The sequence below is a fragment of the Ammospiza nelsoni genome, chromosome 2, assembly GCF_027579445.1.
Source record: "Ammospiza nelsoni isolate bAmmNel1 chromosome 2, bAmmNel1.pri, whole genome shotgun sequence".
Taxonomy (NCBI): Eukaryota; Metazoa; Chordata; class Aves; order Passeriformes; family Passerellidae; genus Ammospiza; species Ammospiza nelsoni.
The window spans coordinates 108,191,417-108,212,974 of record NC_080634.1 but is presented as its reverse complement, the minus strand read 5'-3'; the positions used below and the strand labels follow the sequence as shown (position 1 = coordinate 108,212,974).

General features: G+C 36.8%; 1 protein-coding gene across 1 annotated transcript in view; it reads right to left on the bottom strand.

The window, feature by feature from the left end:
* Positions 1–21,558, bottom strand: part of IL1RAPL1 (interleukin 1 receptor accessory protein like 1) — a 669,405-nt gene that overhangs the window by 159,059 nt on the left and 488,788 nt on the right. The window lies entirely within an intron of this gene.

Sequence of the window (21,558 nt, the reverse complement as noted above, 5' to 3'; positions counted from 1 at the left end):
TGCAATTTTCTCTTTTGGTAAATATTATTCAGAATTTCAGTATGCTGTGATATTTAATTACTTTTCTGTAGGGTATAGTCATTAAAAGGTAAAGAACATAAGTTACTGTAAAACAACTTAGAATATTTGATGACAATTTTATTTGAAAGATAGTCCCAACACTGAAACTTTGTAAAGTGGAATACCAGTTAAGTTTTCAAAATCCAATGAATGGATACAGTGAAATAATGTCAAGATTCCTAATACAATGGCTTCTCTTTTACCTTTTGGTCTACCCTGAAATAATATTAGTAGATTTTTATGCAATAATAGAATAGAATGAGTTTTGTAGTGGTAAAAAACCTTCTGAAGGTTGTTGAAATGTGTTCAAACCATGCATGTATATAAATCCTCCTATTCTACTAAATATAACATCTGCTTACTTGATTCATAGAAGTGACATTGATTATTACTACTTTTGTTGTTGTTAGCAAGTGTACTTTTTACAGTGTCTGAGAGATGAGTGCATGCCATATGAAACAAAAAATAATTTTTCCCCTTTAATTCTGGTAGTAAACATTCATGGGAAGTTTCCAGCTTTTCTAGTCACCTGCAACATTTTGATATTCTGCTTTTCAACATCAATTCATACTTCAGTTTGTAACACAGATTATGGGCTGTCGCAGATTTAAAATACATTTGACATTTTGATATAGCTCTAGAATATTTGTTCCCTTCAACTTGTCAAAATCAATGCTCCTTTTCTTACTGACACACACACATACCCATATGTGTATGGGCTTAATCTACTAAACACACTTGCCTCCTGTCAGTGGAATAGCAGGAGAAGTTTATTTGCATTCTCTTCATTATGTTTCCTCTGGTCTTTTAGTAAATTATCAATGTTCTTTAAAAGGTACAGCATTAATTTCACCTTTGCAACAATTAGAGAATGGAACCATTATCAACTTGTGTTTCTGCTTTACAGACATTATCCTTTATATGATAAAAGCATAAACCCACTCAGTTGGTATCAAAGATGTTAACCCATCAGACCTAGCAATGAATCAAAATTCAGGGGAGTGGTAAAACACGTGTACTTGGTCCAAAAACCTTCTCTCAGTTCGTGCTTCTTACAGCTCCTAGTGTCTATGGGAAATCATTCTGCTCTACAGGCTTTGGAGAGAGCTGAAAGATTTTTGGCAACATCTCTGGCTTGCTACTTTTCTTTACACCAATGCTAATTCTTTTTATCTGTTTTTCTCTCTCTATTTTTTTTTTCCTTAAAGGCTAAAGTGGGTGGAAAGGAAAAGGATTCAAAATATATTTTCTTCTTAAACTGTAAAATTCGTTATTCCCATTTCTTAACTTCTCCGTAAAGGCTCATAATTCGTCAGCACATTGCCATTTTTTCAACATCCACTATGAATTTAAATTTAATTTTGCATTTCTGTCATTCTCAACTCAATTATTATTCATCAGATAATGTCTTCTGAGTCACTGTTTTTCTAAATCTGTTTTGAAACTGCGAGCAAAGTTCCCCCATTGTAAGTAAAGATATAGTAACTTGTGGAGTTAATATGAATGCAATGAATAAGCAGATTAAAAACCAGCATTTTTTCAGTTTAAGCAAAGGCCAACATTACTTTTATGATCCTGTATCTCAGGTCTCTAAGAAGCTTTCTACTTTAAAATTAAAAGACCCAGGACATGGAGAAAAATTATCCTTCAACAGAAGTATGAAGTTATTATAAAATTAATGTCCAGTTTAACTTATGAGATTTAATACATAATTAAACAAATAAAATGCTACTGAAAACAATAAGTTAGACACATAACTGATGCATCAAAATCATAGCAGCATGTAGGTGGAAGGATCCTTTGGAAGATGAGTGACCCAACCTCCTGTTGGAAGCAAGTCCAATAGAGCAGGTTGTCAGGACCTCCTCCCGTCACATTTTGAAGATCTCTGTGGGTGCAGATTTCACCACCTGGGGTGTTCCAGCTGCCAACCACCCAGTGGCCCTGCACTGAACTTGGTTCACTACATCTGTCTTTTTGAACTGCAAGAAGCTGAAAATTTCTCAGTGTCCCAGGTGTGGCCCCAGGATGGGGAAGGATCACCCTCCTGGACATGCTGGCTGAAGTCTTGCCAAGAGCTGTGCAGTTGGGATTTACCAACTCAATTTATTGTCCACCTAGACTGACAGGAACATTTATGCAAAGCTTTCTCCTACTCAGTCAGTCCCAGGTTCTGCCCTGTTGCACGAGATTATTCCATTTCTAGACCAAGATGCTGCTTTTGCCTTTAATATACTCTCAAGGCTTCCTGAAGGAGCATCTCTGTTCTCTACTATTTCACCCATTCCTCCCATTTTACTTAGAGTGTACTCTGTCCCATCCCCCAGGAGTACAAAACCTCCCTAATCAAAACCTCCCTAGTAAAACAAAGATTCAACAGAAGTTAATTGCATCATGTTCTTATTTAAAAAGAATAGTTACCAATGTTTGTAACCATAACACTTTATATTTAGTAAGAAATGTAACTAAAAATTCTAAATTGGGGAAAGTATCCCAGCATTGTATTCCTTTAGATGTCTACCAATCTCACACTTTTGTATGTCTGTCCTATAAGCAATCACATTTTCCAGGGCCAACTCCTTCACCTGTCTAGAAAAGTAAAAATATCTTTGGGTACTCTTCATTCTGGAGCTTTAGACTGTAGGGAATTACTGTGAATAGGAATTATATAAGCAAGGAAAAGAATTTAAATAACTATACGTGCTTAAATATCAAATTTTCCAGGGTGATCTGAAACTTTTCCTCAGTCAAACAGGGCCTTTAGTGTCTGTTATTTGATCCATTTCTTAGCCTGAAAATGTATGTAAGTTTGTTCTGGCATATTAATTCCAGTGGACTGAGGAGGAGGTGAGAATTTCTCTAGCTGCCTCTACACCTCTCAAGTGTACACTCTCCATTATGGAGAGTCAACATTAATGGACAACACAGAGTTACTGCAATCTTCATTTAGTTTAGAATCTCTGGAGTAGACCTATGTATCTCCTATAAACTTTTTCATATCCTTAAAATCATGCAGAATGACTTAACTAAGCCATATGAGAGTCTGATGAAAATCAATATTATTTTCAGACAGATATATTGAGCCACAGTTATCTACTAAATTGAACAGCAAAAGCATAATTTAATACTTTCTTACTAAAATTTTACTAAATAGCAAGAACTCAAGAAAATTTATAAAACTCACAACTACATCTGGTCTCTTAAATAAGTTAAATAACTTTTATTTTTTTTTTTATGAATAGATGAACAAAGGCAATAATTTTCGTGTCCTACAGAAATATCCACGATTTGAAAGTACTTCCTGTTCTGTACTGTATGCAGAGAACAAAAATCCTTTGAATATGTTTAAAAATATAAAGAGAGGACCCTCTTCCCACCAGGTAGTGCTTATCAACATGGCTGTCACACAGGAGGAACAGAGCGCTCGGGTTCCTATTCTTGCATGAGAGAATTCTCAAGTCTCTTGGCAAGAATCTTAGTTCCTGGATATTATTATCTACTCATGCATGGATTCACTTCTCCCTTCCTCCCTCTTGGTTTTTTCTTTCTCTTTCCTTCTCACTTCTTTTTTTCCTTTGTTTTTCACCACCCTCGCACCACCCCTCCTCCCTCCAATGTCCACCCCCACCACTTTAGAATCAAGGAGTCATTTTAATCAAAATTGGTATATTCCTCTTTAAAAACAATGGGGATTGATAGGTCAGTGCCTTTTAAAGGAAAGCTGTTTGATCATAAATCAAGTTTACAGCTCATCTTATGTTTGACTTCTGAACCATCATTGATGAATGGTTTGAAAACAAATATGTGTCAAACTTGAAGTAAACTAAAGCTAAAAAATAAAAAAGGTGAAGTAACCAATTCTGAAGATTTATTAAAAATTAATATACAACTTCAGAAATACCAGTCAGCTGCAGACATATTGATCCTGCTCATAGAAAAAGTGGCTAAATTCACATTCCGTGTCTATCAGATTGGATGTACATTTAAAATATATTGAACAATTTTTCTGGCGGTAATGAAAGTGAGAGCCACCACAATCAGTCACCCTGCTGGAAACCAGCCAGAAGACAATATTTTTACATCAGCCACTGACTTCCATGCTCCTCTTCCTACGCTGCTGCTTTAGCTTTAGATGAATGTGGTCACATGATAGGTACATACACTTGCTCTGTGCAAAACACCATCATTTGAAGAGACCAGCCAACTGTTAGATTTTAACACATGCAATGAAGAAATCTTAATTCAGCCTGTATATCAAAACAGCACTAATCTGGGCATCAAAATGCAGCTGCCTCAAAATGAACAAACTTAATAATAGAAAAAAATACAATTTCAAAGATCTAGGTTTATGTGTGTTTTATGAAGTGCTCTCAGATTCTCCCTTGAAAATAACTACAAAAAGGTTTTAATTTCTTAGAGGAAGACAGGGTTTTCTGGAAATGTCTGAAAATCAGAAAGCCAGTTTATTGTCTGGACATTTCATTCCAGGCAAAAATTCACAGGAATAGTTGCCTAACTTGTCCAACCTGAGTTATATATATTTTAGAACATTTCTGGTTCAAAAGTTTTATTGAAGTAAAAACTACATTTTGAGGATGAAAATCCTTCTGATCTTTCTGAGATTTGAGATAATGCAATGAGATTAAACATCTTATGTTTATGAACTTATACCGTTTTAGAAAAAATGACTGACATGTCCCTGGAAGATATTGTAACTATAGCACAGGATTAAATAGGGGGAAGAATTCATTGCTATGCAAAGGGAAAATATTCCTACACTTTGAAATCAAAGGACATCAGAGATATAGAGTTCTTTTCATGAAGTCTGCGCTGTTTCTTTGAATTCAATCCATAGTTCAAAAAGACTCCATCTCTTGGTTTGTGTTTAGAAACTTAAGAGAATTCCTCACTTCCATGTACTTTCTTGCTAATTTTCTGAGCTTGTGTTTCTTTTTCTCCTATATTTGTTGTGCCAATTTTGTCATAGACTGATAATTGTGAAGACAAGGTACTTCTGTCAGGGGAGGGATATCTGAGGAGGATATAGAGGAGGTCTGACTGTAAAGCTGAACAAGTTGCCCATAGAATCCATGGCTTCCCCAACGCTGGAAATGTTCAAGAACAGGCTGGATGGAGCCCTGAGCAACCTGGTCTAGTGGAAGGCGACCCTGTCCATGGCACAAGGACTGAAACCATAAAGTCCTTTCCAGCACAAACCATTCTACAATTCTGCATCAGAGGCAGCACTGCTGCCTGCTCCACACGCTCTCAGAGCTGTCCTGGGCCTGGCTGTGAAGTGCATGGGGTGCACTCACCCTTCCAGCTATCTCATCTGAACATTTATTCAAGCATTGCCAAGCATGACTATCTTAGGCCAACATCAGTGGGGAAGGTTTGAATCTAGAGTAAAACAATGGACTGGGGTTTAGGTTCCTATGTTAAAGTGTCATGAGGGGGCTCTGAAAATAAAGCACTGTCATTGGAAAGCCCTCCGTTATGAAAAGTTTATATTGATGGCCCTATTCAGGAATCATAAATAATTATAATAATAGATGGAAAAACTATAGCATTCCAGCTGATAATTGCAGTGCCTTGAAAAACTCTGATGCATACTTTTATGTTTGGTTTCTTTGTTTTAATAGAAATGTCTGAAAAAGAAAATGCAGTAATGCCATAGCAGTAGTCTACAGTAGATTGCAATAAAATTATGTCCAGCCTGAAGCTACAGTCTTGAAACATTAATCTACACAGTCACTGTCCAGATGAGTGTTGATACTGAGAAATCTGAGATTCTGGAGAGTAAATGTGAGCTGAGCAAAGGTATTTTTTTCCTTATTCCTACAAACATAGCTATAGTCCTATGTATTTGGACCTATCAATAGAGACATCAATACCTTTTAAAAATTAAATATATAGCAAGGTCTTTCATAAGAAGGGAGTTCTTTGTACCTGCTTGAGACTTAACAGCCTTAAATCTCTCCTCTCAGTTACATTCAGATTGGTTTTCACTCACAAGGGCATCATTTAAAGTCACATATGCCATGAATTGCACAGCAACCCTGTAAGAATATTCTGCCTCGCCGTGTGCATGCTGAATCAAGCAGTTCAAACTGGGGGCAGATACTTATAAGGACACTCAAGTTATGTGTGCAAAGCCATAGGCATATGACTGTAAATGAGCTGTCTAATGTGACTTCGTTTCCACTACAACTGACTCAAGATCAGCTTTTATCTTTTGAAATGTTCCCATAAATCTTGCATTGCAAGACAAAAATGTCTTTCTCATTGTCTTTCAGTTTATGTCTTTCTCATTGTCTTCTCCTTACCACACATTAAAAACCCACAAAAACAACAAAACAACAATTCCCCACCACTACTGCTTTGGGCATATAAATGAAAATGGTTTTTATTGTTTCCACCTAATCATTTCTTCTGATGATTTTTGCAAACTGGCCATAATCTTTAATTTTTTCAATAAGCATTTTTTTCAAAAATAAAAACCTTTGTAGTCCTTTGAATAGAATATCAGCCCTTCCTAAAAGAAAGTGCAGAAACAGCTAAACTTGTATTCAATAAAGTGGTTGCAAAAGTTTTCATGATGCATATTGAGAAGAGACATTACTAAATGAAATATAAAAGGCGGGAAGAATATTTGCAAGAAGCCTTTTAAAATGTTTTAAGCCTGTGAGTCCCTTGAGATTAACAACACACTAAATACTGGAGAAGGGTAAATGAAGCCAGATGTTGGGGTTTTCATTATCTGCTCATCTCTAATTGAATCTGATGTGACACTTGTGCTATCCCTATGACTTGAGAGGAGATGTTAGTTTTCTTGAACACACAGTGACATTTCCCGGAGATCATCTCCATGGAAAAAGTACAAATAATCAAAAGGTTGCCATGGCAGATGTTAATGCAGTCTTGAAATACAAAAGAACAAAAGAATATATGTAGCTAAACAATCGAGTGAAATATCAGCCTAATATCTTGAGATGCTCTTGGTCTCTTTCTGTGTGGCAGATTTGGGATTGATATATTGATTTCATGAAGAAAAAGGGAAGGAATAAAGCAAAGCTTTAATTTTAAGTGACTTTTTTAAATTACAGTGACAGGATTTCCCATCTCCCACAAAAAAACCCAAACAAAAAAGAGACCCATAGTACAGAAAGCCAGATATAAATATTAAAGTATCTAAAAAAATCCAAAATATTTTTTCTCCTTTGCCTGTAGTTTCTCTACACCACACCACTGTTTTTTGTACAAAACTGATTTCTAAAGCAATATAATGGCAATGAGATTTCCTAAGTAGGGTTATTAAAAGGATGTCATGCTACAGCCTGGTCTACCTCCATGGTCTGTTAAATTTTTCCCTGCACTTGGGTATTAGAGGTATCAGATCATCTGGGGAAAAAAAAAAGAATCTTGTTTTTACAAAAAGTCAGATTATATATTTTCAGTGCATTTTGTAAAAATAAAATCTCTTGTTAGAAAAATAACTGAATGATATATCAAGGAGCATTTCCACCAGCAACTCCTCTGGTGTTTCAGCTTGATGAAGCAGCTCACCAGCCTGTCATTCAGCAGCAACGCAGGGAGAGCCTGTAAGGGGATCTGCTCCTGCGCCTACCTGTTAGCTCAGGCCTTTGTTTTGAAGAGTCTTTAGGGAAGTGGTGTGTTTATAACTCTTGTATAAGGGTTGTGAAACAAATAGAAACACACAGTAGCCCCCAATGAGGCTACTTGAAAAGATGTCATATTCACCAAGCAAAACATATTTATATGAATAATAATGATTTAGGAAAACTTATTAGAAAAGCCAGACTAAAAAATTATCATCAAGCAAGCATTCTGCATCACATTATTAAAATTTCTCTGCATATCATCCTAAGTTCTAGCATGATTCATTCCAGGATGAATGAAAGATTCATCCTCCTCATATAGTTAACCTGTTCTCCTTCTTTTTATCTCTAGGTTAAAACACAGAAAATACGGGGATGGAAGTATCATAAGGCTATAGCTTCCATGACTAGAAAAAATATATATTTTTAACAATTACTCCATAATTCTTTCCAGATGACCCCAAGATTGCCTCATTTATATAGTCCAATTATTCAGTGATACTTACATTGTCTTATTCAGCCCTACCTTCACACTTGTCATTGAATATAAGTATTTACTGTTATTTCTTGTCCTCAATATTTTCACAATCATTAAAACTTCCCCCTGAAATTTAGCAATAATTTCCTTTTTTTTTTTTTTTTGCGTATTATTTGTGTACCCTGTCTCAGATTTAGAGTTCAAACCCAAGGAATGGAGTGAATTTTAGAATCATTGGAATCAAAAAGAAACCTGGAGAAGATCTTTAAGATCGTCAAGTCCAACTGCCAACCCAGCACTGTGCAATCCAACAAATCATGTCCCCAGGTGCCACATCTACAGGTCAAGTACCTCCTGTTCCAATGCCTGTTCTGTGGACCCTCTCCAGCCCCTCAGTGCCTTTCCTGCAGTGAGAGGCCCCAAACTGGACACAGGATTTGAGGTGTGGCCTCACCAGTGCCGAGCACAGGGGGACAATCCCTGCCCTGGTCCTGCTGCCACACCATTGCTGACCCAGGCCAGGTGCCATTGGCCTCCCTGGGCACACCTGGATCATGTCCAGCTGCTGCTGACCAACATCCCCAGGGTTTTTCCCACCAGGAAGATTTTTCAGCCACAATTTAAAGTACCCCATTGAAGGTAGCATCAGTAGAAGAATGATGTTTAGGAAATGAATGGTAATATTGGGAAACTTGTTCCTGCCTTGCTTTTATTATTTCTTCCTTTTTTTTCTTGGAGTTAGGGCAGATAGTTCTTGTATATACACTAGCTCATGACCTTTGCAGACAAATTCTAGATACTCTATTTTTTTTTTATTAATTAAATCTGATATAAATCTGCTGATAATGCTGACATTTCAAAGTAAGATTTCTCAGCCTCTGAGGAGGCCTTGTAAAGAGAAGAGGACCCTAATCACCCTGACCACTTCAAATCTTCCAGTGAGCTGACATTTAAATGTCTTACAATTAAAGATTTTACATATTTCATAGAGTTTTCTCTTTCAGAATTTGTATTCAACCTTTTAATTCTGTTGCTCTATTTAAAAATCATCTGATTTAAAAAGCGACCAGCTCTCATTCTCTATTCAGTTTCTGTCTTAGACCTGTAAGATTAGAACACTTACTTTGTTCTCCAAGTAATTGCAGTGATTTAGTCCTCTGATTCTGTCTTTGGTCTGCTAGGAATTTGGACATAGTGTCATTTCTTGTGACCTAAAAACTGAAAAAAATCCACTTTCATGAACAATAAGAAGATTTTTTATTTTCTTTTTGTACTTCTTATTTGGTGCACATGTTTTATTCTATCCTCTCAGGCAGCTTTTTTTAATCTACTCCATTGAGACAAGGGTTTTGCTTCTAAGTTGGGAGATTTTGGACTGTAAGAAAGCAAATATCACTCCTAATCTTCAAGAAAGACTAGAAGAAGCATCTTGGCAACATAGGCTGGCCAGCCTTTCCTTGATCTCTAAGAAGATGATGGAACAAACAGTCCTGAAAACCATACCAAGATTATTAAGAACAAGATGATGATTGAGAACAGTCAGCATGGATTTACAAAAGTATAGTTGTGCTTAACCCACCTGGTAGCCTTTGATAATGAGATGATGGGCTCAGTGGGCCTGCAGACAGCAGCTGGTGCTGTTTATCTTGGCTTGAGGAAGACTTGAAGGGCTTTTGTCTCACTGGCAAGCTCAATGGATTTTGTGTGTGGATAGGGAGATGGGTTGACAACTGAGTGAATTGATGGACTCAGAGGGTTGCAATGAGCAGCACAAAGATTTTGGGGTGGCCTGCACCACTAGGATCAGTGCTGGTTCAGCACTTCTTTAGTGATCTGGGTAATGGAGCACAAAACTGGGAAGAGTGGTTGATGACCAACAGGGCTGGTGCCACTCAGGGGGACCTTGACAGGCTGGAGAAATGGTCTGGCTGACAGGAACACCATGAAGATCAACAAGGTGAATTGGCAAGTCCTGTCCCAGGGGAACAATATTCCCAAACTTCAATACAGGCCTGGAGCCGAGCAGCTGAACATGGGATGGTCATGGAAGGGCCTTGGATCCATAGAACACAGGTTAGCACTGAGCTCTTGCAGGAGTGAACACCAGCAGCACCCTGGGCTGCATCAAGCAGAGCACGGCCAGCAGGCTGAAGGGGATCCTTCCCCTTTTCTCAGCTGTGATGAGACACAATCTGGAGTGTTGGGCCTGGTTCTGGACTCTCCCACACGAGAGAGATATCAACATTCAGGGCTCAGGAGAGTGAAGAGCCACAGTGATGACAGGGATTGGAGCATTTCAGACAAGGAGAGACCAGGAGAACTGAGACTGCTCAGCCTGAAGAAGAGATTCCTCAAAGGGATCTTGTCCATGTCTAAGAACCCATGATGGCTGAAGTCAAGATAACAGAATCATGCTCTTCTCAGGGTAAGGGACAGGAGAAGAGGCAAGGACACAGGAAAAAAAACCCACAGGAAATTCCACTTAAACATGAGAAAAATATTGTTCACTTCATAGATGGTGACCCACAGGAACAGGTTGCCCAGAGATACTTCATTGTCTCCGTTATTGGAGATTTAAAACCAACTGGACATAACCCTCAGCAGCCTGCCCTCTCTGTCCCTATTCTGAGCAGATGACTGGAACAAAATATCTCTAGCAGGTCTCCACTTGTCATATAATTTTCAGCAAATATTAGCACTGTACAATCAGTTTTGGAAAGCCTGGAGAATTCCCCGGGTATCCTGAGTACTCAGTGTCTGTGCAGCAGGTGGGATGGGGGATGTGCCCTGCAAATTCCACTGTAGAGCTCCAAATTTGATCATACAGATGTTGTGCCTGGTTTTATACTGTGTGTACAGATCCTTCCATTGTAGCAGCAGACACCCTGGCACAGAGGACTTCAGGTTTGCATCATCTCTGTACAAATCTTGTCTGAAGTCTCAGCTGTGCAGTTTTTGTTTCCATACATTTTCTGGTTCTCAACATGGTAGGAAATCAAGGTCTACCACAGGACATGAAAACCAAAAAAGTTACACAGTCCATGTAAGGAGAGGTAGAAGAACATGCCTGAGAACAATAATATCTGACACATATTGTCCATTTAATGCGCCAAGCTTTAAATAAAGCTCTGTCTACAAGCCCAGTGTGGCAGATGTTATATTAGCACATATCATACGGTTACTTGGCAACAAACAGAGATTAGACATCATAAACATTTGGTCTGCAGAAATGTCACCAGAGCTGGTGATTACACAACCATATTTAATGCTTGGTGCATAAAAATATCCACCCTAGTTGTGTATATACTAACTGTGTGTAAAGCAAATTCCAAACTTATTCAGCAAAGGGCCTAGTTAAATATGTTAGAATTTTCTAATCTCTTTCAGAGTTTGTCTACAAGGCACTATTCAGGGTCATACAGAGGATCCCCATTAGAAAGGACATGTCTGTGCTAGAATACTCTATCAGTAATGTGTGCTGGTGAGCAAGGGAAAGGTTCAGTGCTAACAAATCCATGCTGCTTCTAGTGTTTGAGCTCCATGCCACTGCACATGCTACAGCATGTCATCAGGGACTCAGGAGCCTTTATCCAGTTTCCAAAAATGGTGTAGATACTTAGGAGCCCAACTTTCATGTCAGTCCTCAAAAACTTGTTATGGATCTCCTTTGTTTAATTCTTGTGCTTTTGTAAATCCTACTTGGTGCCATAATCCTTGTGTAAGTCGAGGAGCAGGAATATAAATTCCTATAAAACAAGTGACTTGCATGTAAAGTTTGTTTTTTTTTTTTGGAAAATGCAATTTTCTATCAAGTTAAACTCTTTACAAATGGATAAGAAACCTGGGATGCAGAGTCTGTGTACAAAGTAGCACCACAACCCATTTTGCATACAAATACTCTTGGCTTCTGTTTATATGGCTGACTTTTCTCTGAATTCTCAAAGTACATTACATGCCATGCTAGTGAAAAGAGAAAATTAGCTGTCACCTCAAATGCAAGATAACAAAACCCCCAAACCTGTATGGAACCTTCAAAATGTATATCTGTAGCTCTCCTACAAGAAATGAAGTTGTTTTTACAAGTAACTAGAGAAAGAAAAAGATCAAATCAGAAGTACATCAATTTTTGCAGATGACAAATAAAAATTACAGAGAGAATAGGAAAACTTTGCTTCTATGAGGAAATACTCATTCTTATATTGATTGAGGGATTGCTCCTCAGAAATATTTCATCCTTGTGTTCCGTTTTGATAGCAAAGAAAAAATTTTCTTTCCACAAACAACTAAGTGTAGTAGCTATTATTTTACATGGCTCTGGGTCTTTTAGGGAGAGAAAAAGGCAAGTGAAAGTTATTACCCAGCAGTAACAGCCACATCTTTTCTACGTAGTGCACTGACTGAGAATAGTCTGTCCAAAAGTCTGATACCTCCATTTAACATTTTTAAATTCTTAGTAACAAAAAAGTCCCATTAAAGTTTAGGCAATAAAGATTAGTACACAAGGTCTCCACAGACAGGACAGCAAGCTACTGTATGAGAGGAAGAAAAAAGGATCTCCTAAGTCAAATGAACAACAGATGATACCTTCTGCTGCTACATTACATTTATAGAGCCATGCTGGGTTGGAAGGAATCTCTCAGATCATCTATTTCCACCACCCCTTCAACACAGCAGGGACACCTTCCACTAGACCAAGCTGCTCAGAGCTGCATCCAACTCAGCTTGGAGCACTTCTGGGAACAGGGCACCCCCAACTCCTCTGGGCAACCTGCTCCAGTGTCCTACCACCCCCACAGCAAACATAACGAGCTCTGTATTTTAATTACTACAATATGCATATGGATTTTCATGATTAGATGGAACTTCAAAATCACTGGGTATCACATTACCATTGTACCCCACAGATATCTGGCATTTAGGAAAACTAGACAGACTTATGTGTAAAGAGTCAAAAGACTTGTCAAAGTCTTATTAACTATAATGAAAGTTCTAACATTTTCTTTCTGACTGAGTTACATCTCTGCTATATATAATTACAATATTTGTTGCTTTCTTCCATGTAACTTCTTCTAGAGAGGATCCAGAAATTATTGCCTCTGTCAGAGTTTTAATTTTAACATTTGTTAATGGAGGCATGGAACATGTCTCTGGTATTTTATCATACACTATACAGGAAAGATGTCTTAGGTTTTACTATTGCAAATGGGTTTCACCAGGACTTCAAAAGGACTACCTTTTCATATATTATGAAAGTCTTTTTCATGCCTGATTCATAATATATAATCCTGGGCAGAAACACTGAAAGTAGCAAATCAGTGCAGAAAAATAAAAAATGACACTATTTTTCAAAAAACAAAAAAAGGTACCTACTATCCCCCCCCCTTTTTTTTTAAGCTTTTTGAGAAACGCCATGTTTATGGTGTTCTCTGCTTTCTTCCCTTCTGTTCAGTTTTCCTTTTTGTCTAATAAATTCAGGTGAATCTCACTGTAGTTTTTCAGAGGTGATTACTGGGGAACATGCAGTAAAAGGTATAATGGGGAATGGTACCTCAGCCAGGAGGTGGCAAGCTCAATAGCCTCTAGGGCACTAACTTAAATACTTAAATTAGTTATTGAGTGAAACAATCACAGATTGCTAATGTAGAGCCCACCACAATGGAGGTTTAAAAGATTGAAAAAGCACTCCAAAAAAAGGAAACTTGAGGGTGCCTTCTGTGTTAAGACTATGCATCAGATGTATTCAGAGCTAAAAATTAAGAGAAAGGAAAGAAAATCACTCCCAAATTCACTTTGCATTAGAAAGAGTGGAGGAAAACATGAAAGCATCACACATTTCTAATGAAATTATCTGCTTGATGTATAAGTGCAACTTGCAGGCCTTGGAGCTTTTCCTTCTATTGTTGCTTCACTACTTATTCTGATCGAAGTGAATTTATCAAGTGTTGGTGGGGTCCCAAACCAATTCCATATGTATATTTTTATCCTTCATGCATATTGAAAACAATATTTATCAATATGCTACAGATTAGATATTCTTCATCCAGATTAGTGATAAATTTGAATTTAAATATATTTTACTTGTGACAGCAACAGATATATTAATAATTAAAATCATAAAAACTATGTTGAGCCAGGTACATTTTTTCTGGGATTTCTTTCTGAGAGTAGAATTCACTTTATAGTATCAGGTAGATTCAAACTATCAGAAATCAACAAGAAAGAAACTGAAGGAATTTTGGGGGTGGAAGCACTCTGGAGCCATGACATAGTCAAATTCCAGGGGAAGACCTCATACTAGGAAGCAAATGTGGAAAGCAAAAGGAGTCACTGAATGTGTGTTCCTTGATATATTCACATCTTTTTTGCTCCTGCATTCTTATTTTTTAAAGGGAAAGGCAGGAAAGGAGAAGATTTACCCTTGGTACATATTTCAAATTAAACTAAACCATATTCACCAGAGAACAAAAAAAGCAATGCAAGGAAAAGCAAAAAAAAATAAATAGTATATAGAAAATCATGATAGAAAATTGTCAAGTGTAATATTGGACAGACTTCAAAAAACATATTTCATAAACAAATATTGTAAATATATTAAAAACAGGCTGCATGAAATAAATATTTTTGAAAAGAGTCACTGAAAAATTGTAAATTTTTCTATAACAGGAGCCCTATTCAAATATTAATCAGAATACCTCATCAACATGTAGATATTTCAAAGAGTTTCTAAGTGTGCACTTATTGTGTGAAATATCAGAATCACAGCTAGGTGAGGCTGCAAAGAACTGCAACCTGGAGATCATCTAGTCCAAAACCTGTTGTAGTGTGTTCATTAAGTTCATTTAATTCCTCCCCCATTTTATGTATCTGCTCCCCCCCATTTTGTGTAAAATGGTTCTGCCCTCCTCAGTTTTCCCGCCACAGCCCTGCCAGTTCTATTGTCAATCTGTTAGGTTATATAATTCCTCCTCCCCATTTTCCCTTATATGTATGCTTTTTCTCCTCCCTGGGCCAAGTCAATCACCCCCCACTCCACCCAGTATTCCAGAAGCTTCTCCTCTTTGGGGGTTGTGGTTGGCTGTGGTCCCGGGGCCCCTCCCATACCTGGTACCTATTGGGCTCTCCACTATGTCATTTGTGTTAAGTTCATCCCCTCTTCTCCCCGCATTGGTCTTCTGTAAACCCCTCCCGGGTCCACTCCTTCCCTTTATAACCCCTAAGCACCCTTTGTTCTTGGTCATTCGGTGGGACATCGTGGGCTTTCCAATAAACCAAGTTTAGCCCCCCGGCGAGTGTCCAGCTCCTTCCTTCTGGTCGTTTAGCAGCGATCCAGTCCGCAGCCAGCGCAGCCCGAGGCCTTACGACGCCAGGGGCGCTGGCAGGTGACGCAGCGAGGTGTCGGCCTTAACCTCAGCTAGCCGCACTCTGGCCTTCTCTGCTCTAGAAGGCTAGACACACGTCGCTGCAAAAACCCCTGCTCAAAACAGGGCAAAATTACCAGCTCCTGTTCTAGGAAATTTCAACAAAAATGATTGTTATATTAATAAATCTTAATCTTCCTTTTCATCTTGCTTCTTTTTTTTGATAAATATGTTTTGAATGAAGAAATGAGACTCCTTAATTCCAATCCACTTCTGCTTTGCCCATGAGAACAGCCTCATACTGGAGTTGTGGCATAGGAACTCACGAGAGTGTGGAACTCTTCAGACTCTTCTGAAACAGGTTTTACACTGCTAAACTTTTTGCAAAGAAAATAAGGGCTAATTTCTCTGCCAAGTGTTGTCATTTTTTGAAAAAAACAGACTTACTAAAAGCTGCCTGCAAGTGATAGCCAAGTTATTTATAGATGAGCATTGGCAGCAGACCTAGGAACATTTAAAACATGTTTTTAATCTCAATAATTATTTCATACTATAGATTTTATTAATCAGCCTTACAAAATGTTACTTTGATGTCAAGAAAAATCAGATATTCTGAAATAATTTCTAATGCATGCTAGAATTTTTATTGTTGTAAATGCACCTTAAGATGCACTTAGTAAAATGATTTTTACCTCCTTAATAAGCATTGTACTCTTGTACTCTTCTGTATAAACTGTTTTCTGTATAGTCTGCAGATATGGTTTAGCTTCTGCATCTCCCATCCTTCCCAGATATTTAAGTAGGTTAAATGTGCATTTCTTGTTGTGTTTTGAACATATGCAAATGAAAAAAGACACGAATTGAATACAGAAAACACAGATGTATGGCTATATAGTTATTTCAAAATAAGTAAGAAATTTTTGATGGTCAGATGGAGTTAATAACGACAATGTCACATTTCTGTAACTCTGGGATGGCTAAAAGTTGGAACAATAAGTAGAGATATAAACATTGTCCTCTAAAGTAAGTAGGACTTGCATGTTAATATAATAGACTCTCTATTATCTTCTGTCTATAAGCAGAAAAAAACGCTGGTTTTGAAAATTATAATGGGCAAAACCCACACTGTCCTTCTTCTGTTGACAATTATTTTGTTCTAAATAAAGAATTAAACTAATTATGGCAATAAAGTAATGTCTCAAATTATTCATTTTTCTTAAAGATTTTCCTGCTGCTCAGCACTCTTGTCCAGATTTTACATTCAACTTCTCAGCAGAAATAGTTTCCACAGATTTTTAAATTGTATGAGTATTCAGGACCCCCAGCTCTTTAGAGATGTGGATGGCTTGCGCTAAAGTCTTGAGCAGTGCTGACAGCTTCCCCAGCGGTTTAGAGAGGGCAAGTTCTGCGTCTGGACCCATTGGTCCAGTCTGAGACCAGTGTGGTCTCATAATGTGCCAGCTGGTGCAAAACCAGCAGCCTGTTCTTCTGTTTTATCTGTAGTTAACAGGTGCACTGAGCAAACTAATGTATCATCACGGAGCTCCTCTAAAATTGCTTGTTTCACTAGGAACGGAAGCTGGTTTTTAAAATTTTATTTGGTAGGCACCACTGGCTTAGATAGTTTGAAAAAAAATCCTTGCATAATAAATGAAAAATAAATACATAATTCTATATTAGAATGAAGAAAAGCCATTAAGAGATCCCTGTTTCTCTGAACTGTGAACAATACAGGATATAAAATTTAAAGAAAAAAGAAAAAGCTCGCAGTGTGGAAAGTGAGAATATAGGAAACACTATAGGTTTTATCCACAAATTTCTGTATCTTTTCATTCAAGTAATTAACACGATTAAGCACAGTTTTCCCATCTGATTTAATTAGCTGTAATCATACCAAACTATTGTAAGTGGGCATTCAAGATATATGACACATCTTTTCAAATACAAATACATGTACAGTTATTGTGAAAATGAATGTAATAGTAGCACTCACTAGCCCAAGGCAATTACAATTACAAGAACTGCTTGTTTAGTAAAAGGTCACAATCTGATGTCTTGCATTTGCCTGAAATAGCCTTGTCACTCCACAAATTCTAACAGTGAAAGCATATTTTCAACAATCATGATTTATTAATTTAACTTTAGAATTGATTCCATGTTCTTCTGAATATTTTAATAAGAAAAATTTAAAATATATATTCTTGACAAAAATGATGGATTAAACCTTTAAACTGCTTTTTATTTTTTTATTCAAGCAATTTATACATTTACCTATAGGCATACTGCTGAATAAAGTACACCAGTTTTATGAAACACCAACGCTCTGACCATGATAATTCCTTAATGCTGCGTGAATCACTGAGAACTTTTTTAATGACCCTTTCCAAATTACATTAATCCTCAAGTTTCTTCCCACTGTCTCCTGATTAATTCACTTGCATTTTGCTGGAGGCAGCATGCATAAAGTCTTTGCCTTCAGCTGGATGGCTGGGGAGGATGCTTTTGGAAAAGTTCACATCACATCAATCAAGGACGAGTGCTCTTCCTCTGTCTGGCCATTCTGTCACTGACCTGGCTCCTGAAGCCACAACTCTTTTCCAGAAACTCTTTTTCTTCCCCTTTTTCTTACTCATTTTCTTACCTGCACTGCAACACTCTAGAGCTTCAGAGAATGCAATGTAATTAGTCGCTTTAATTTTTGCTGCTAGCAGTTCATCAAGCAGTATTTGGGAGAGGGAGGGGAATAATATAGAAATGAAGAGAAATCTTAGGATAGATTTTTAGGAAAATTAATACTTTTTGAACATCCTATGTCTTAAGAAGAGGAAATGGAATGACAATGAAGCCAGCTCTTGTTTGAAAAGCATGTGGAAAATGAAAATGCAAAATGTTCTTGGTTCACATAATGAATTGACCAGAAAAAACCTACCAAACCTATGAAATATGCAAAATCTACTTGGGGAGAAAAGAAGAAAAAAAGAAGAAAGTATTATGAAATTAATAATGCATCCATACTAAAGAATGGCTTTTTGTGACAGATTTTTCTAACTCCATAGTAACCATCAAATTTCTTAGGAGATGGTTATATTTCTTGGTTTTTTTTCCTTTCAATTTATTAATAAAAAGCAAAATAATACATAAAATGTAAAGATATTATAAACTGCTGGCAAAAAAATTCTGTGATGTAGGTTTTTATTGAAAAAATGTGTTTCTCACTTGTTGACTACATGTATTAGTGAAATATAATTAAAAAGTGCTGTCTTTAGACTAGGTATTCTGTACCAAAGCACAGTAGGGATATTCACAATGACAAACTATCCTTGCAAATAAGCAGAACAAAAGAAAGTTAATACAACTAGACAATTTACAAATCGGATTAGATTTGTATTTACAAATCAGATCAATTTACAAATCAGATTAGAAAATCCACAATTTACTTAATTATAATTCTATTGCCTTGAATAACCTCTCAGGCAGTGAACTGCATCATTGTTTCATCTGTGTCATCTCCTACTTCATCTTTCTTTCAAGGCATATAATGAATATGTTGAACACCACCTGCTTTCCTATGAAATCCTGTATCCTTTGTTTTTATGAAAACACACAAGCTTTATTTTGCTTTGGAAGAACAATTCCTTACTAACTGAAACACCTCTCTAGCTTGAAACATAAATTTATTTGGCATTTAATGCATAAAATTGTTTATCTCATGAACTAGACAAACAGCAAAATATGTAAAACCACACAATTTAAAGTTTCCCAGCTATTGACCAAATATGTCCCCTAGGAATTTTCATACAAAAGTATAGTCTTTTTCAGCAGCAAAATTAAACTTGGGTTTTGTTTACACTTATATTTTCTGAAACAGGATCAAGTTGTCATTAAGCTAAGTTTTCTTTATGATTGAAGTATTTATTGATTCACAGGCAGACACATGGCATCTAATAATAACCTTCTATCTCCCTCTATACTTTCCTCCAAATAAAATCATAATCAGGAAAACTATTCAATCTTAAAAAAATTGGCAATGACATCTGAATGCATTATTACTCCCACAAAAAAAACCCAAACCAAACAACCTTTTTTCACAACATATATTCTTCTGCATAAGAATCTATGATCTCTGTTTTACCTAAAAAAAATATACTCAGTTCATGCATGACTTATAAAACCTTAGTTGTATTTTGAAATTATTTATCTTGTTCAGACACCTGGGACAAGCAGTGATTGGTGTCAATGTGCTTCTCATTCTTAAATATGTGTCGCAAATATTATAGGGCTGTGTAAGCAAGAGCAAGTTTGTGAGCAATACAGGAACATCAGAATAAAACTACATCAAGTAAGTTATTTATTCAAATTCTTGATGTGATATTCAAAGATCTAGTCTCATCTGGAATTGCTGCAAGGGAAACTAGTCAAAATTTTATTTATTTTACTTAAAATCAGTTGCAGTCTATCTATATTTGCAACCTTTCCTTAGTCATATATACTTTATTAATCTCAACATTCACAAGAATATACATTAAGCTTGCATGTTTATTTACTCTTTCAAGTTAAGCAGCGATTGAAGACGTGATTTCTCTAACTTCATGAGGCAATTCATCTAAGCACAAAGAAATCCTCTCCAAACAAATTTTTGGCACACCGAATATTATCAGATTAACCTCTCCTTCTAAGTAGAGAGGTTACAATCTTGAATATGGGGTTTGCGTTCTTCTGTTGCTCAGAGAAGCAAGACAGAACTGCCGCTTTTGACCTTTGTCTTTTCTTCTTGGAGGGGAAGGGGGCAAGGTAAAACCCTCCTGTCTAATAATGTTTTCTTTTTCACTGAAATGCAAAAGCTTATCAGAGCGCTGCTTGTCGGTATTAAAACTTCGAACTTAATTTCATAGGTATTATGGATAGAAATGTCAAATGCAAATGTGAAAGTAAGTCAGAGCAAGTAAAGAACAGAACAACAAACAAAGGAGATCAAAATCCTAATGCGCCTCCTGTTCGACATAAAATCCCATTCCATATTAACATTGATATTCACAGCTATGGCAGTGATGGAAAATGTCACCAACATATCCACAAAAAAAAATATTCTTGGGGCACTCAGCTGTAGATACTTTATCTGCTTAGTAATAACCAAGTGGTTACATATGGGAAAGGACTTGTGAATTGTTAACATCAGCAACTATCCCTACCTGGTGTGCAGGCAAAGGGGTTAAAAAAATTATAGATAATTAAAAACTAGAAAAATATATTTTAAAACCAAATTATATTAGGTAGACTTCAGGAGATCTGTTGCTTGAATGTAAGCCCTGCTTTTTCTTTTGAGAGACCCTATCTGAGGTTAGAGGTCAGACCAAACCAAACCAATAATTTTAGTATCTGTTCTGGTAGCACGCTTTCACTGGTGTGGTGGGGAAGCACAGACCAGAAATCACAGTAAAGAGGTGTGCAGGCACAGACACAGCAGCTTTTAATCAGACATTTTAAGGAAGGGTTATCACAAATAGGTCACTGCCTTGTTCTGAAAGATGGTCAAATATGAATTCTGATGCATGGAGTTCTACCACTGGCCACAGATCTTCAAAAGCAGTCAATATAGAGAGGACGTCTCTGTCAGAAGGCTTAACAGGAATCTGTAAAGATTATTCTACTGCACACTATATATGATCATGTGTATATTTAGACATGTGTATATATGTATATTCAAAAACGCATTTGCAAAGGCAGTTTGTGAATGTGCTTCTCATTCATAAATTCAACTAACTCAACTAATCCTAAACTAATTTTCTGAAGAACTGAGGAACAGAGATATTTTGGAGTACTGAAACCACTCTGGATTAAGTCCCAAACAAGGGCTATGCTAACATTCCAGGCTTGTGAAAGACACAAAGCAAATTTTTAAAATGTAAATTTTTTTTCCAAAGAAGATTACAGAATTAAGGTTGAGATACAAGGCCGCTTCAACATTTTTCTTTACAAATTTTCCTCTCTGAGTCACCAGCCCATGAAATAAATATGCTCCTAAAGAGTAAGAGTTCTTTTAGAA